We start from the raw sequence: 4,964 nt of genomic DNA on the forward strand, positions 1-4,964 counted from the left end.
GGACCCATGGTACCACCAAGCCTTGGGTTCTTCATTCGTGGAATACTGTCCCCAAACCCAAACCTATTGCCGTTGAGTTGATTCTGACTAGATGGAAGACTAGACAGTGATCCCGTCTGGCAGAGTAGAACTGCCCCAGATTTCCAAGACAGTACTCTCTACAGAAGCACACTGCACATCTCTCTCCCTCGGAGAAACTGGTAGGTTTGAACCTGGGATCTTTTGGTTAGCAGCCAAATGCTTACCCCTGGTGCCTCTGGGCTCCTTCTATAGGGTGACCATGAGTCAGAACTGAGGCAACACCAATGGGTCCGTGAGTTCTCCAGCTGTTGGATATAAAGAGGGCTGCCTTATGGAGAGCAGGCAAGAGGCTACTCCCGTCATCCAGATGGAAGATGGTGGTGTTTGGAGCCCGTGCTAAATACTGGGCGTATCTTGGAAGTGAAGCCCAAAGGGTGGGCTACCAGGTTGGATTGTGGTTTTAAGAATGAAATGATTGTGAGGACCACTTTGAACAGCCTTGGTCTGAGGACATGAAAGAAAGAGTTTGCCACTTACTGAGATGAGGAAACTTAGAGAACTTTATGGCTCTAAATTTTTGTGTGTGTGTGTTGTTCTATTTTGTGTGTGATTATTTCATGTGGGCAGCAAGGGTCAGGGGAGGAGGGAGGGGAAATGACACACTCCATTTTGGACTTGTTAAATTTGCGGTGCCCAGCGGTAGTCTGAACCCACCAGCTGCTCCACGGGAAGACCATCTGGGAAACCCTGGGGTTAGTTCTGCTCTGTCCTACAGGTCCTCTCTCTGGGTCAGACTCAACTAGACCACCGTGGGCTTGTTCGTTCACTTTAACAAAGAGGCTTCACTTGTACTGATGTTATAAGCTGCCTTGCAAACATCCACTTCCAGAAATAGTGGGGGGGAAAGCAAAGAAGCAAAAACAAAAAGAGTGGCTATAGAGTTAGCTGATTTATTTGTTTTAAAGGTATTTTATTGGCATATACTTCAATATCATACAGTTTAATTGTTCAAGCATATTAAGAAGAGCTGTGCAATCATTACCACCATCAATTTCAGAACGATTTCTTCTCCTATTCATGGTTGTTGGCTCCTCATTTCCCCCTGGCTTCTCCTGCCTTGCCCCTTGGCAATTATCAATCCAGTTACTGCCTCTACAGATCACCCTATCCTGGGTTTCACAGACAGAAAATCACACAAAACACAAACAGGAAGCAAACAAACAAACAAAATCCAACAACAATGATTAGACAAAACAGAGAAAAACCTCAATCAAAAGAAAGCAGAAACCATTGAAAATGAAAACAACTTTAGATTGGGTCAAGAGGGAGCTCAAATGATAAGGCATTACATTTTAACCTAACTACATCTGTGAGACCTCCTTTACAATCGTCTCTGGCTGCTAGCATGGCTTTCACACCCCCGCACTACTTACCAGAAGCTTATTCCATGAGGGAGCCTTCAAAGGGGAATTTGGACTTCCACTGTCATTCATAGCCTTGTACAAAGCCAGGTGTTCAGGATTTAATCTCTGATGCTATTCCCTCCTTCAGATTTGGATTTTATTATTCACAATCCTTGGATCACACAGGCTGGTGTGCTTCTTCCATGTGGGAGGAGTTGACACCTCACTTAGATGGCTGCTTGTTTAAAGATAAACCTTTAAAACCTGGTTGCTATTTTGATAGTCAGGCACCATCTTCTTCTTTTTTTAAATCACATTTTTCAATAGCATCCCTAGCTTCAGTGATCTCTTCATGAGGGTGAATATTGAGGGTCATGTCATAGTAACTCATTGTTCTTAGATTGGGACTAAAACAAAGTGTGATCCCCAAACCCAATCATATATCTATGGTTTATATATGTCTCTGGTTCGCTTTAGAGACATCATTATTTTATGATAGAGAATATTATAAATCACCCCTCTGGTATATAAGGTAATTCTGTGGATAGTGTCATTAATTTAGCCAATGGTATAGAATTTAAAACACTTTTGAGAAAAGGAGAGTATACAAGTATAGGCCAGCTAAGAACCGCATTACATAAATTGTTGACTTAAGTGATCACACTCTATTTTTTTTTTGTCTTTAAAAAAAATAGTTTTATTAGGGGCTCATACAACTCTTATCACAATCCATACATACATGATCAGTTGTGTAAAGCACATATGTACATTCATTGCCCTCATCATTCTCAAACCATTTGCTCTCCACCTAAGCCCCTGGCATCAGCCCTCATTTTCCCCCTCCCTCCCCGCTCCTCCCTCTCTCACGAATCCTTGATAAGTTATAAATTATTATTTTGTCTATTTTGCCCTGTCCGATATCTCCCTTCACCCACTTTTCTGTTGTCCGTCCCCCAGGGAGGAGGACACATGTAGATCCTTGTAATTGGTTCCTCCTTTCCAAACCACCCTCCTTCCACCCTCTCAGTATCGCCACTCTCACCACTGGTCCTGAAAGGATCATCCGCCCTGGGATCACACACTATTTACACAAACAATGGAGGTTGGTGATAAGGCAAAACTTTGAATAACACTCACTCACAAAGGCAGAACTATGCCTACTAGACTAACAGAGGTCATAAGAAAGCACAGAGGGCATTAAAATAGTGAATCTATGATAGCCCCAGGCCACCATTCATTGGACACTCTCAAAGCAAGCGATATGAGCCCACGTTCAATGACATTCCAATTCCAGGACAGCAATTGTCTGCTTCTTCTTACACTAGGCATTTCAGACTGAAATACAAGGGAGCATGCCAATTCCTTAAATCTGCCACAGGTAAGTGTGAGGTAAAGCCTGGTTCACTTAGTGGGGTTTCCACATAGTGTCCTTCTTGTGTGGCCTATATAAGGTGACCAGATTTTAACATTGGTAAAGTGGGACACCATATTGATAAAACTCTTATCCTGGCGAAATAGCCACATGGCAGCCGAAAACCATATGCCCTAGCTTGTTGTGCATTCTTTCCAAAAATCGGGACTTTTTTAAAACACCGTGGGACACGGGAAAAATTGTTAAAAATCGGGACTGTCCCGCCAAAAGCGGGATGTCTGGTCACCTTACCTATGAAGGATGTAGTGCACCTTGAGAGGACAGAGTCTGCAATCCCAGAAACCTATAGCACCTGGCCTGGGTCACCAAGGACTGGGTATAAACTAGGTCAAACGTTTCTAATTAGGAACATAGTACTCGGCATATTCTCCCCTTACATTCCATGTAAGTATTATTAAGGTTTGGGTTTTTTCCCCTGATGTGAGAAAACTCTTTGTTAAGGTAGCCAACTAAAAAATGTAGCAAAAAGAGATTTCAAAATGACCATTTGGCGACCATCATGATCAATGGAGAAACTATTGAAGGTGTGAAGGGTTGTATTGACTCGCAGCCACAGGTCAATGTCCGTGGAAGCAGCAATGAAGTCATCGGATGATGTGATGCTCTGGACAGGGCGGCTGCAAAGGAGGCCTTTCAAATGTTAAAGCACAAAGATGTCACCTGGGCACTAAGCAGTGCCCGAGCATTTCCAGTTGCCTCGTATTCACATGACCGCTGGGCAGTGAGGAGGAAGGAAACGGAAGAACTGGTGCCGCGGAGGGATGGTGTTGGCAAAGACGACCGATACACTGCGGTCTGCCGAAGAACAAACCAATCCATCTTGGGAGAAGCACCGCCGACATTCTCCTTAGAAGCAAAGGCGCAACCCTCCGGCTCAGGGACTCTGGAGAAACCAGGAGAGACCAGTCCCCGGAGAAGAAACATCCTTCTTGGTAAAGTAAGAGGGCCAACAGAAAAGATCCGCAACCAGATGGGCTGCAACCAGGCTGCAACAATAGGCTCAAACATAACAATTGTGAGGCTGGTGGGGGTCTGGGTTCTGTGCTGTTGTGATACAATGGCAGTTACAACAGTAACAGTTGTTTCAGGAAAGAACCACTTGGTGTTCCAACTTGCGATTAAGGTTTGATGAGAAACAAGGTATTATTTGCTCGGTCTCAGAGAATCTCTCCATAGATGGGGCAGGACGTGAATTTGACTAATTACAAAGGGTAACAGTTAACAGTGGAGAAACCCAGCAGGGACCCCATGACCCAACGGTGGAAGTGAAGGTCACCAGCAGGGGGCAGACTGATACCACAGTCCCCGGTTCATGGAGCAGGCCTTGGGATCACGTCAGAGGTATTGTTGCCAAAAGGGGTGTGGTGGACTTATGAGGAAACACAAATTAAAGGATTTCTACAAGATAACTGGCCTGGACTCTTAATGAGCAGAGCTGCCCCGGCCAGTGTCTGAGACTGTAACATTTTATGGGTATAGAAAGCCTGGTCTTTCTCCCGCAGAGGGAGGCTGTGGTTTCAAATTGCTAACCTTGCACTGAGCAGCCCAATGTGTAACCAGTGGGCTGGGTTGAGCAGCTAAGCCTCAGGGCTAGCAGTTCTGTGGCAACCACCAGCCTCTCCACGGGGGCGTGGGTGAGACTTTCTGTTCTTGTGAAGAGTTACAGTCTTGGAAACCCACAGGGGCACCTCTACCCTGTCCTACGGGGTCACCGTCATTCAGAATTGACCGGATGGCAGTGAGTTTGGTGTGAGACGCTTACGAAACGCTGAGGTCATGAACAAAGATAGGTTAACGAAGCGTTCTGGGGCGATTGTTTCCCAAAGTGGGGGGATCCTGCCACCCACTCCACCCGGGGAGCGCTGGAAAGATCCACCCATGGAACCAGACTCACTGCCATCAAGTGGATTCTGAATCGGCGGCTCCTGTGACTTTCCAGGACTGCCACTCTTCACTGGAGTAGAAAGTTCCATCCTCTCCTGAGGAGCTGCTGGTGGTTTCGAACTGCTGACCTAGCGGTCAGCCTAAGTGTAACCCACGATGCCACCAGGGCTCCTTGGAAAGACCCAGGGGGTCTACGCAAGCAGACACAGGCTACACTTTATCCT

Source organism: Echinops telfairi, unplaced genomic scaffold, assembly GCF_000313985.2.
Source record: "Echinops telfairi isolate 266 unplaced genomic scaffold, ASM31398v2 ScPeMD7_5592;HRSCAF=6446, whole genome shotgun sequence".
NCBI lineage: Eukaryota > Metazoa > Chordata > Mammalia > Afrosoricida > Tenrecidae > Echinops > Echinops telfairi.